Source organism: Saccoglossus kowalevskii, chromosome 15, assembly GCF_978046115.1.
Source record: "Saccoglossus kowalevskii chromosome 15, keSacKowa6.1, whole genome shotgun sequence".
NCBI classification, from domain to species: domain Eukaryota; kingdom Metazoa; phylum Hemichordata; class Enteropneusta; family Harrimaniidae; genus Saccoglossus; species Saccoglossus kowalevskii.
In genome coordinates this window covers 22,836,449-22,849,466 of record NC_140655.1, presented here as the reverse complement: position 1 = coordinate 22,849,466, position 13,018 = coordinate 22,836,449, and the positions used below count along the sequence as shown (strand labels likewise).

The window sequence follows — 13,018 nt, the reverse complement described above, 5'->3', positions numbered from 1 at the left end:
TGTGTACATGGAAGTGGTGAATTCACTACGTTCAATACCCACCATAGACTCCAGTCAGTCACAATGACTATTTTGAACTGTAGGCATTAATCAGCGATTCTGCAAATGACGGAGAGACAGAATCTAGGTCAGGGGAAGCCCCATGACCCCAAGATTCTTTGCCCTTACGTCACGAACCACGTGACCGAGGCCATATCGCGGCGCCATTACGGCTGGCTAACCACTCTGATTTTGTCTCCGCCTCGAATGGAGATGAAATCTATCGAGCTCTGCCTGGATCGCTTGCTTTTTCCTGTCCGGGTTTCTAGCTTGAGTTATTGCCGTTGGGCGGCATGCGACATTGTAGCTGGTAGAATAAGTTTTCCTTGTCATTTTTACCCTCGTGTCGTTTTCCCCTTTGTGTGCAGCATTTTTCACAACAATGAAATAAAACCCGGGCATCGTAGCTTAATCACTTCTTGACTGCGTTACGTCACCTTTTACTACTGTAATTCGCTTCCTCCATGCATGTCGTCTTTTTTATGCTTGATCTACGTATTTAGAAATGAATAGATGTATGGTCAGCACCATGACTCACTGCCGTTTTTTGGTCTCTTCGTTTTCGAGTCGACTGTGCAGTTGTTATATTCAGAATTTACCAGCATAGAACCTGCATCCGATATGCTGTTTGCCATGGCTGCGTGTGAGGTTTGAGGTCTTTGCCTTGAAGGCGTGTGTTTTTCACTGGAGTTCTGAGGCCTGAGAATTTTTTTCAGAGCCATCAAAATCGCTGAGACTGACTGCGTCGCTCGTATTTTCACAGCAAGGTCACGCGTTCAGTAAAAATCGATTAAAGTGAGTTGCGTATTTGGCATGATTAGAAAGTCCTCACGCTCGGCTACCGGTGCTTCGGTGCTTCAGGCGGTGGTTTATCCGATTTTACCAGCTACAGCAAGGCTGTGCCCCTAGAGGTTTTTTCCTCCTATGGAGCCTGTTGTGGGTCCCTTTGTCGAAGGGCTTTGGTCGAAAGACTGTCGGGGCAAATTTGCATTCCTGGCAGGCCGGGTAGATCAGACACAGTCGGAGCGAGCTGTCTCCACTGCAGCCCACGGGTGGGCAAGCAGGAAGTAACACGAAAGCATCATTTGCATTCAAACATGTCTCTTCCAGGGAACCCCCGTTCCCAGTCGCGGCTCTCCCACTAATTTGGGTGAGGCAGAGGCTCAGGCTAATTGCACTGGGTCTCCTCTGGAGCCTCAGGCACTGAATGCCAATGAGGTGCTGGCAGCCAAGCCTCTGATCTCGGGCAGGGCTTTTAGGGCAGGGCACACGTTGTACCCACCTACTTTCTGCCAGCCAGGGTTTTACACCCGGTATTGGTACAATGGTAACGAATTTACCCTTGTGTCCAGTCTCCTCTGTGGGTTTTGACTCCCTTCTTACCGACCCATGGGCATCCCCAGAGGGAACCGACCCTGTCATGATATGCACAGTCAAACACGCTCTCTCTCACATATTTAAAGTGAAAAGGAGACACAGTTTGCTCGTGTCGAATACAGCTGGTACCTCGGGCGGTCCCTCAGAGACTTCCATCCGTAACGACTCAGTGAGCCACGCATTTGGGGGTGATACAGTGTTTCAACGATCCTAGTTATGCGATGTAAATACTCCCACCCTTGATCCTAAGGCGACCACTTACGGTTGCTTCAATGCTTATGGGATCACTGATGTTGGGATCCAAAGTAACCCCGTCGGCATGTCTCTCCCTGTCCGTCCAAGTGCGGAGTGGGATATGCAAGGGCATGCAAACCATGTTGATGGGCAGACGTTGGACAGCTGTGGAGGAGGTAATGTTTAAGGCCCCCGGGTGGGGTAAAATATTATGCAACATTTTCGGCTGGACCAAATGCTACCCGGTCGGTGTGGTTTCGGGATGAAACCAAAATCCCCCCCCCAACTGGATCCCAAATTCCGTTTGGCAAACCGGGTAAAGGGGACAGCCACGTTCCATGGGCCAGCTCAATCTGAGATGATCCATCATGCCTGAGGACATAGTTGCTTGAGCGCATTATCAAGCGCACACAGAACTATGAGATCTCGGAGGCAGAACAGACCAGCCTCCTAGACCAGGCGACACATTTACTGGTGGGCCACTGCATATCTACGTGCGACATCTCCTAGTGTCACCTTGGTCTCTTGCCAGGGCCACTACTGTGCAATGAGACACGGCCTTAGACGGCAAGATGAGTCCTCAGTGACACAGACTGGACATCTTCCACCCTCTTTGTTCAGGGAATGGTGGGTACAGTCTCGGAGCTTCGGAGTGCAATGAACCAGAGGGTTCAGATCAAATCCCCTAGCCAGTTGGCTCTGCCAAGGGTAAGCGGAGGGCACTCCAGGCACAGAAAACACAACGCCCTAGGGCATTGTCTGCTAGCCAGAGTCAGCCAGGAGACAAGCGCTCATACCCTACCACGGAAGGGAAGAGTAGTGGCACGCCCTCAGGGAGGAAAAAGCCAGGTGGTGGCACCTCACACACCTCGGGTGGTCATCTACCCCGGCAGTGGGGGAAGCGTGTTAGATGCTTAACTCTGCAACCGGGGGGACAGGCATGTGTTCGGCGAGTGGTCAGGTCACAACTTAGTGACTACTTCAGGCCTTGGGGAAACTCACCTCATAGGAGAAGAGAGCGCCCACCCCTCGCAACTGCTAAACCCATGGCCACATATCCCTGTCGTACACAGATTGCACCAGTGTAGTCTGGCTTAGAGACAGAGGGTGACCGATCCCAGGACCTTTCCAGATGGTGACATCCTGTTACGGGATACCGCTGAAATCTCAATCTCCCCCATCAGTGTCTCCCCTATTGGACACTGCCAGGGAACTCCCGCAAGGTGGAAGCAATCAGGCAGGAAATAGCAGTTTGCTGGAAAAGGGCGCCGTACACAGGGTAGATAGCCGATACTAAGTCCAGGCTTCTCCCAAATGTGTTTGTAGTACCAAATCTAAAGGTGGCGGGCGTCCAGTTCTGGACCTAGGCAGACTGAATCAGTACGTGCTACTCGATCGGTTCAACATGGAGACGCCATTCAGGGTTCTTCTCTCCATCCACCGTTTCGACTGGATAGCTCACTGGACGCGATTTCTAGAGTTTTAAGTACCAAAATAAAATCGTCATCATGCTCATTGTCAGATTAACACTCGTCTTCAATTGCCACTTCTATCTCGATTATCATATAACCATGTTCGCAGCATTGTTAAGTAATTTTCACATGTGGTCTAACACTTGGCTGAGCTAAATTCGTTATGCCATTCATATGTTGTAGACAAGGTGGACGAGTGGTTAAGACGATGGACTGCTAATTTATTGTGCTCAGCATGCGTGGCTTCAAATCCCATCCTCGTCGACGGGGTTTCTACAGTTTTAAGTATCATAATGAAATCGTCATCATGCTCGTTGTCAGATTGTGTTTGTTGAGTAGCTAACACTCGTCTTGAATTAACACTTCAATCTCGATAATGCAGCTTTGTAAGCATTTTCACATGTGGTCTAACACTGGTCTAGCTAAATTCGTTACGCTGTGCATAAGTACATAGACGAGCTGGCCGAGAGGTCAAAGCGATGGACTGCTAATCCGTTGGTTTGAATCCCATCCTCGTCGACGCGATGTTTGCAGTTTTAAATACATAATGAAATCGCCATTTTGCTCGTTTTCAGATTTTGCTTGTTGAGTAGATAACACTTGTCTTGAATGACCACTTCGATCTCGATTAGCATATAACCATGTTCGCAGCATTGTAAAGTAATTTTCACATGTGATCTAACACCTGGCTGAGCTAAATTCGTTATGCAGTTCATATGTTGCAGATGAGGTTTTAAGTACCATTATTTAATGGCCATCATGCTCATTATCGGATTATGTTTATTAACAAACAGCACTTAACATCAGTTAACACTCGTCTTGAATTACCACTTCCAACTCGATTAGCATATAACCATGCTCGCAGTATTGGTAAGTGATTCTCACATGTGGTATAACACCTGGCCGTGCTGAAATCGTTATGCCGTTCATAAGTACGAAGACAAGGTGGCCGGGTGGTTAAGGCGATGTACTGCTAATCCATTGTGCTCTGCACACGTGGGTTTGAATCCCAACCTCGTCGACGCGATTTCTGCAGTTTTAAGTACTATTATGAAATGACCATCATTCTCATTATCGGATTTTGCTTATAGAGCAGTTAACACTCGTCTTGAATCACCACTTCAATCTCGATTACCATATAACCATGTCTTCAGATTTGTAAAGTAATTGTCACATGTGTTCTAACGCCTGGCTGAGCTAAATTCGTTACGCCGTTTACATATACGTAGACGAGGTGGCAGAGTGGTTAAAGCGATGGATTGCTCATCCATTGAGCTCTGCACTCGTGGGTTCGTAAGTAATTTTCACATGTGGTCTTACACCTGGCCCTGCTAAAATCGTTACGCCGTTCATAGGTACGAAGACAAGGTGGCCGGGTGGTTAAGGCGATGTACTGCTAATCCATTGTGCTCTGCACACGTGGGTTTGAATCCCATCCTCGTCGACGTTATTTTTACAGTTTTAAGTACCATTATGAAAACGACATCATGCTCGTTGCCAGATGTTGATTGTTGTTCAGTTAACACTCGTCTTGAATTACCACTTCGATCTCGATTAGCATATCACCATGTTCGCAGCATTGGTAAGTACTTTTCACATGTGGTCTGACACCTGGTCTAGCTAAATTCGTTACGCCGTTCATAGGTATGTAGACGAGGTGGCCGAGTGGTTAAGGCGATGGACTGCTAATCCATTGTGCTCTGCACGCGTTGGTTCGAATCCCGTCCTCGTCGACGCAATTTCTACAGTTTTAAGTACCATAATGAAATCGCCATCATTATCGTTGTTAGACTTTGATTGTTGTTTCGTGAACACTCGTCTTGAATTAGTATTTCGATGTCAATTATCATATAGCCATGTTCGCAGCATTGGTAAGTAATTTTCACATGTGGTCTAACACCTGGATGTGCTAAAATCGTTACGCCGTTGATAGTTACGTAGACGAAGTGGCCGAGTGGTTTAGGCGATGGACTGCTAATCCATTGTGCTCTGCACGCGTGGGTTCGAATCCCATCCTCGTCGACGCAATTTCTACAGTTTTAAGTACTATAGTTTTAAGTACCATTATGAAATTACCATTATGCTCTTGCAGATTTTGATTATTGAGTTGGTAACACTCGTCTTGAATTACCACTTCGATCTCGATTAGCATATAACCATGTTCGCAGCATTGTTAAGTAATTTTCACATGTGGTCTAACATCTGGAAGTGCTAAAATCGTTACGCCGTTCATAGATACATAGACGAAGAGGCCGAGTGGTAAGGCGATGGACTGCTAATCCATTGTGCTCTGCACGCGTTGGTTCGAATCCCATCCTCGTAGACGTGATTTCTACAGTTTTAAGTACCATTATAAAGTCGCCATCATGCTTGTAGTCTGATATTGATTGTTGAGTAGTTAACGCTCGTCTTGAATTACCACTTCAATCTCGATTAGCATATAACCATTTTCGCAGCATTGGTAAGTAGTTTTCACATGTGGTCTAACACTTGGAAGTGCTAAAATCGTTACGCCGTTCATAGATAAGTAGACGAGGTGGCCGACTGGTTATGGCGATGGACTGCTAATCCATTGTGCTCTGCACGCGTGGGTTTCCAATTCCATCCTCGTCGACGTGATTCTAAAGTATTAAGTACCATAATGAAATTACCATTGTGCTCTTGCAGATTTTGATTATTGAGTTGGTAACACTCGCATGATCGTTGTTAGATTGTGATTGTTGTTTCGTTAACACTCCTCTTGAATTACCACTTCGATCTCGATTAGCATATCACCATGTTCTCAGCATTGCTAAGTACTTTTCACACGTGCTCTAACACCTGGCCTAGCTAAATTCGTTACGCTGTTCATAGGTACGTAGACGAGGTGGCCAAGTGGTTAAGGCGATGGACTGCTAATCCATTGTGCTCTGCACGCGTTGGTTCCAATCCCATCCTCGTCGACGTGATTTCTACAGTTTTAAGTACCATTATAAAATCGCCATCATGCTCTTGTAGATTTTTCTTGTTGAGCAGTTAACACTCGTCTTGAATTACCACTTCGATCTCGATTAGCATATCACCATGTTCGCAGCATTGGCAAGTACTTTTTAAATGTGGTCTAACACCAGGCCTAGCTAAATTCGTTACCCTGTTTGTAGGTACATAGACGAGGTGGCCGAGTGGTTAAGGGATGGACTGCTAATCCATTGTGCTCTGCACGCGTGGGTACGAATCCCATCCTCGTCGACGTGATTCTCAAGTTTTAAGTACCATTATGAAATTACCATTATGCCCTTGCAGATTTTGATTATTGAGTTGATAACACTCGCATGATCGTTGCTAGATTTTGATTGTTGTTTCGATAACACTCGTCTTGAATTACCATTTCGATGTCGATTATCATATAGCCATGTTCGCAGCATTGGTAAGTAATTTTCGCATGTGTTCTAACACCTGGCCTAGCTAAATTCGTTACGCTGTTTGTACGTACGTAGACGAAGTGGCCGAGTGGTTAAGGCGATGGACTACTAATCCATTGTGCTCTGCACGCGTTGCTTCGAATCCCATCCTCGTCGACGTGACTTCTACAGTTACTATAATGAAATCGCCAGCATGATCATTGTTAGATTTTGATTGTTGTTTCGTTGACACTCGCCTTGAATTACCATTTCGATGTCAATTATCATATAGCTATGTTCTCAGCATTGTAAAATAATTTTCACATGTGGTCTAACACCTGGCCTTGCTAAATTCGTTACGCTGTTCATGGGTACGTAGACGAGGTGGCCGAGTGGTTAAGGCGATGCACTGCTAATCCATTGTGCTCTGCACACGTTCGTTCGAATCCCATCCTCGTCGACATGACTTCTACAGTTTTAAGTACTATAATGAAATCGCCAGCATGACCTTTGTCAGATTTTGATTGTTGTTTCGTTAACACTCGCCTTGAATTACCATTTCGATGTCAATTATCATATAGCCATGTTCGCAGCATTGGTAAGTAATTTTCACATGTGGTCTAACACCTGGCCTTGCTAAATTCGTTACGCTGTTTGTAGGTATGTAGACGAGGTGGCCGAGTGCTTAAGGCGATAGACTGTTAATCCATTGTGCTCTGCACGCGTGGGTCCCAATCCCATCCTCGTCGACGTGATTTTCAAGTTTTAAGTACCATTATGAAATTACCATTATGCTCTTGCAGATTTTGATTATTGAGTTGGTAACACTCGCATGATCGTTGTTAGATTTTGATTGTTGTTTCGTTAACACTCGCCTTGAATTACCATTTCGATGTCAATTATCATATAGCCATGTTCGCAGCATTGGTAAGTAATTTTCACATGTGGTCTAACACCTGGCCTTGCTAAATTCGTTACGCTGTTTGTAGGTATGTAGACGAGGTGGCCGAGTGCTTAAGGCGATAGACCTTCAATCCATTGTGCTCTGCACGCGTGGGTTCCAATCCCATCCTCGTCGACGAGATTTCTACAATTTTAAGTACCATTATGAAATCGCCATCATGCTCTTGTAGATTTTTTCTTGTTGAGCATTTAACACGCGTCTGGAATTACCACTTCGATCTCGATTAGCATATCACCATGTTCGCAGCATTGGCAAGTACTTTTCACATGTGGTCTAACTCCAGGCCTAGCTAAATTCGTTACGCTGTTAGTAGGTACATAGACGAGGTGGCCGAGTGGTTAAGGGATGGACTGGTAATCCATTGTTCTCTGCACGCGTGGGTACGAATCCCATCCTCGTCGACGTGATTTCTACAGTTTTAAGTACCATTATGAAATCGCCATCATGCACTTGTAGATTTTTTCTTGTTGAGCAGTTAACACTCGTCTGGAATTACCACTTCGATCTCGATTAGCATATCACCATGTTCGCTGCATTGGCAAGTACTTTTCACATGTGGTCTAACTCCAGGCCTAGCTAAATTCGTTACGCTGTTAGTAGGTACATAGACGAGGTGGCCGAGTGGTTAAGGGATGGACTGGTAATCCATTGTTCTCTGCACGCGTGGGTACGAATCCCATCCTCGTCGACGTGATTTCTACAGTTTTCAGTACCATTATGAAATCGCATCATGCTCTTGTAGATTTTTCTTGTTGAGTTGGTAACACTCGCATGATCGTTTTTAGATTTTGATTGTTGTTTCGTTAACACTCGTCTTGAATTAGCATTTCGATGTCGATTATCATATAGCCATGTTCGCAGCATTGGTAAGTAATTTTCGCATGTGTTCTAACATCTGGCCTAGCTAAATTCGTTACGCTGTTTGTTGGTACGTAGACGAGGTGGCCGAGTGGTTAAGGCGACGGACTGCTAATCCATTGTGCTATACACGCGTGGGTTCGAATCCCATCCTCGCCGACGTGATTTCTACTGTTTTAAGTACCATTATGAAATCTCCATCATGCTCATGCAGATTTTGATTATTGAGTTGGTAACACTCGCATGATCGTTGTTAGATTTTGATTGTTGTTACTTTAACACTCCTCTTGAATTACCACTTCGATCTCGATTAGCATATAACCATTTTCGCAGCATTGGTAAGTAGTTTTCACATGTGGTCTAACACTTGGAAGTGGTAAAATCGTTACGCCGTTCATAGATAAGTAGACGAGGTGGCCGAGTGGTTATGGCGATGGACTGCTAATCCATTGTGCTCTGCACGCGTGGGTTTCCAATTCCATCCTCGTCAACGTGATTTCTACAGTTTTAAGTACCATTATGAAATTACCATTATGCTCTTGCAGATTTTGATTATTGAGTTGGTAACACTCGCATGATCGTTGTTAGATTTTGATTGTTGTTTCGTTAACACTCGCCTTGAATTACCATTTCGATGTCAATTATCATATAGCCATGTTCGCAGCATTGGTAAGTAATTTTCACATGTGGTCTAACACCTGGCCTTGCTAAATTCGTTACGCTGTTTGTAGGTATGTAGACGAGGTGGCCGAGTGCTTAAGGCGATAGACCTTCAATCCATTGTGCTCTGCACGCGTGGGTTCCAATCCCATCCTCGTCGACGAGATTTCTACAATTTTAAGTACCATTATGAAATCGCCATCATGCTCTTGTAGATTTTTTCTTGTTGAGCATTTAACACGCGTCTGGAATTACCACTTCGATCTCGATTAGCATATCACCATGTTCGCAGCATTGGCAAGTACTTTTCACATGTGGTCTAACTCCAGGCCTAGCTAAATTCGTTACGCTGTTAGTAGGTACATAGACGAGGTGGCCGAGTGGTTAAGGGATGGACTGGTAATCCATTGTTCTCTGCACGCGTGGGTACGAATCCCATCCTCGTCGACGTGATTTCTACAGTTTTAAGTACCATTATGAAATCGCCATCATGCACTTGTAGATTTTTTCTTGTTGAGCAGTTAACACTCGTCTGGAATTACCACTTCGATCTCGATTAGCATATCACCATGTTCGCTGCATTGGCAAGTACTTTTCACATGTGGTCTAACTCCAGGCCTAGCTAAATTCGTTACGCTGTTAGTAGGTACATAGACGAGGTGGCCGAGTGGTTAAGGGATGGACTGGTAATCCATTGTTCTCTGCACGCGTGGGTACGAATCCCATCCTCGTCGACGTGATTTCTACAGTTTTCAGTACCATTATGAAATCGCATCATGCTCTTGTAGATTTTTCTTGTTGAGTTGGTAACACTCGCATGATCGTTTTTAGATTTTGATTGTTGTTTCGTTAACACTCGTCTTGAATTAGCATTTCGATGTCGATTATCATATAGCCATGTTCGCAGCATTGGTAAGTAATTTTCGCATGTGTTCTAACATCTGGCCTAGCTAAATTCGTTACGCTGTTTGTTGGTACGTAGACGAGGTGGCCGAGTGGTTAAGGCGACGGACTGCTAATCCATTGTGCTATGCACGCGTGGGTTCGAATCCCATCCTCGCCGACGTGATTTCTACTGTTTTAAGTACCATTATGAAATCTCCATCATGCTCATGCAGATTTTGATTATTGAGTTGGTAACACTCGCATGATCGTTGTTAGATTTTGATTGTTGTTACTTTAACACTCCTCTTGAATTACCACTTCGATCTCGATTAGCATATAACCATTTTCGCAGCATTGGTAAGTAGTTTTCACATGTGGTCTAACACTTGGAAGTGGTAAAATCGTTACGCCGTTCATAGATAAGTAGACGAGGTGGCCGAGTGGTTATGGCGATGGACTGCTAATCCATTGTGCTCTGCACGCGTGGGTTTCCAATTCCATCCTCGTCAACGTGATTTCTACAGTTTTAAGTACCATTATGAAATTACCATTATGCTCTTGCAGATTTTGATTATTGAGTTGGTAACACTCGCATGATCGTTGTTAGATTTTGATTGTTGTTTCGTTAACACTCGCCTTGAATTACCATTTCGATGTCAATTATCATATAGCCATGTTCGCAGCATTGGTAAGTAATTTTCACATGTGGTCTAACACCTGGCCTTGCTAAATTCGTTACGCTGTTTGTAGGTACGTAGACGAGGTGGCCGAGTGGTTAAGGCGATAGACTGCTAATCCATTGTGCTCTGCACGCGTGGGTCCCAATCCCATCCTCGTCGACGAGATTTCTACAATTTTAAGTACCAATATGAAATCGCCATCATGCTCTTGTAGATTTTTTCTTGTTGAGCAGTTAACACGCGTCTGGAATTACCACTTCGATCTCGATTAGCATATCACCATGTTCGCAGCATTGGCAAGTACTTTTCACATGTGGTCTAACTCCAGGCCTAGCTAAATTCGTTACGCTGTTAGTAGGTACATAGACGAGGTGGCCGAGTGGTTAAGGGATGGACTGGTAATCCATTGTTCTCTGCACGCGTGGGTACGAATCCCATCCTCGTCGACGTGATTTCTAAAGTTTTCAGTACCATTATGAAATCGCCATCATGCACTTGTAGATTTTTTCTTGTTGAGCAGTTAACACTCGTCTGGAATTACCACTTCGATCTCGATTAGCATATCACCATGTTCGCTGCATTGGCAAGTACTTTTCACATGTGGTCTAATGCCAGGTCTAGCTAAATTCGTTACGCTGTTAGTAGGTACATAGACGAGGTGGCCGAGTGGTTAAGGGATGGACTGCTAATCTATTGTGCTCTGCACGCGTGGGTATGAATCCCATCCTCGTCGACGTGATTTCTAAAGTTTTCAGTACCATTATGAAATCGCATCATGCTCTTGTAGATTTTTCTTGTTGAGTTGGTAACACTCGCATGATCGTTGTTAGATTTTGATTGTTGTTTCGTTAACACTCGTCTTTAATTAGCATCTCGATGTCGATTATCATATAGCCATGTTCGCAGGATTGGTAAGTAATTTTCGCATGTGTTCTAACACCTGGCCTAGCTAAATTCGTTACGCTGTTTGTAGGTACGTAGACGAGGTGGCCGAGTGGTTAAGGCGACGGACTGCTAATCCACTGTGCTATGCACGCGTGGGTTCGAATCCCATCCTCGCAGACGTGATTTCTACTGTTTTAAGTACCATTATGAAATCGCCATCATGCTCATGCAGATTTTGATTATTGAGATGGTAACACTCGCATGATCGTTGTTAGTTTTTGATTGTTGTTACTTTAACACTCCTCTTGAATTACCACTTCGATCTCGATTAGCATATAACCATTTTCGCAGCATTGGTAAGTAGTTTTCACATGTGGTCTAACACTTGGAAGTGGTAAAATCGTTACGCCGTTCATAGATAAGTAGACGAGGTGGCCGAGTGGTTAAGGCGATGGACTGCTAATCCATTGTGCTCTGCACGCGTGGGTTTCCAATTCCATCCTCGTCAACGTGATTTCTACAGTTTTAAGTACCATTATGAAATTACCATTATGCTCTTGCTGATTTTGATTATTGAGTTGGTAACACTCGCATGATCGTTGTTAGATTTTGATTGTTGTTTCGTTAACACTCACCTTGAATTACCATTTCGATGTCAATTATCATATAGCCAACTTCGCAGCATTGGTAAGTAATTTTCACATGTGGTCTAACACCTGGCCTTGCTAAATTCGTTACGCTGTTTGTAGGTACGTAGACGAGGTGGCCAAGTGGTTAAGGCGATAGACTGCTAATCCATTGTGCACTGAACGCGTGGGTCCCAATCCCATCCTCGACGACGAGATTTCTACAATTTTAAGTACCATTATTAAATCGCCATCATGCTCTTGTAGATTTTTTCTTGTTGAGCAGTTAACACGCGTCTGGAATTACCATTTCTATCTCGATTATCATATAACCATGTTCGCAACATTGGTCAGTAATTTTCACATGTGGTCTAACACCTGGCCTAGCTAAATTCGTTACGCTGTCCATAAGTACGTAGACGAGGTGGCCGAGTGGTTAAGGCAATGGACTGCTAATCCATTGTGCTCTGCACGCGTGGGTTCGAATCCCATCCTTGTCGACGTGATTCTACAGTTTTAAGTACCATTATGAAATTACCATCATTCTCTTGCAGATTTTGATTGCTGAGCAGTTAACACTCGTCTTGAATTACAATTTCGATCTCGATTATCAAATAACCAAGTTTGCAGCATTGATAAGTAATTTTCACATGTGATCTAACACCTGGCCTAGCTATATTCGTTATGCTGTCCACAAGTACGTAGATGAGGTGGCCGAGTGGTTAAGGCGATGGACTGCTAATCCATTGTGCTCTGCACGCTTGGGTTCGAATCCCATCCTCGTCGACTCAATTTCTACAGTTTTCAGTACCATAATAAAATTGCAATCATGCTCGTTGCCAGATTTTGATTGTTGAGCAGTTAACACTCGTCTTGAATTACCATTTCTATCTCGATTATCATATAACCATGTTCGCAGCTTGGTAAGTAATTTTCACATGTGGTCTAAAACCTGGCC

At 44.4% G+C, this 13,018-nt stretch overlaps 7 non-coding genes across 7 annotated transcripts; all 7 read left to right on the top strand.

The window, feature by feature from the left end:
• The first annotated feature begins 6,597 nt into the window (after positions 1-6,597).
• Positions 6,598-6,679, top strand: TRNAS-ACU (transfer RNA serine (anticodon GCU)). The gene has a single exon. It is a non-coding gene; the product is annotated as a tRNA-Ser (tRNA).
• Positions 6,680-7,786: 1,107 nt separating this feature from the next.
• TRNAT-GGU (transfer RNA threonine (anticodon GGU)) lies at positions 7,787-7,867 on the top strand. The gene has a single exon. It is a non-coding gene; the product is annotated as a tRNA-Thr (tRNA).
• Positions 7,868-8,073: 206 nt separating this feature from the next.
• Positions 8,074-8,154, top strand: TRNAT-GGU (transfer RNA threonine (anticodon GGU)). The gene has a single exon. It is a non-coding gene; the product is annotated as a tRNA-Thr (tRNA).
• A 1,196-nt stretch (positions 8,155-9,350) lies between these two features.
• On the top strand, positions 9,351-9,431 carry TRNAT-GGU (transfer RNA threonine (anticodon GGU)). The gene has a single exon. It is a non-coding gene; the product is annotated as a tRNA-Thr (tRNA).
• A 206-nt stretch (positions 9,432-9,637) lies between these two features.
• TRNAT-GGU (transfer RNA threonine (anticodon GGU)) lies at positions 9,638-9,718 on the top strand. The gene has a single exon. It is a non-coding gene; the product is annotated as a tRNA-Thr (tRNA).
• A 1,196-nt stretch (positions 9,719-10,914) lies between these two features.
• Positions 10,915-10,995, top strand: TRNAT-GGU (transfer RNA threonine (anticodon GGU)). Its single transcript has one exon. It is a non-coding gene; the product is annotated as a tRNA-Thr (tRNA).
• A 1,483-nt stretch (positions 10,996-12,478) lies between these two features.
• TRNAS-GCU (transfer RNA serine (anticodon GCU)) lies at positions 12,479-12,560 on the top strand. Its single transcript has one exon. It is a non-coding gene; the product is annotated as a tRNA-Ser (tRNA).
• Positions 12,561-13,018: the final 458 nt, after the last annotated feature.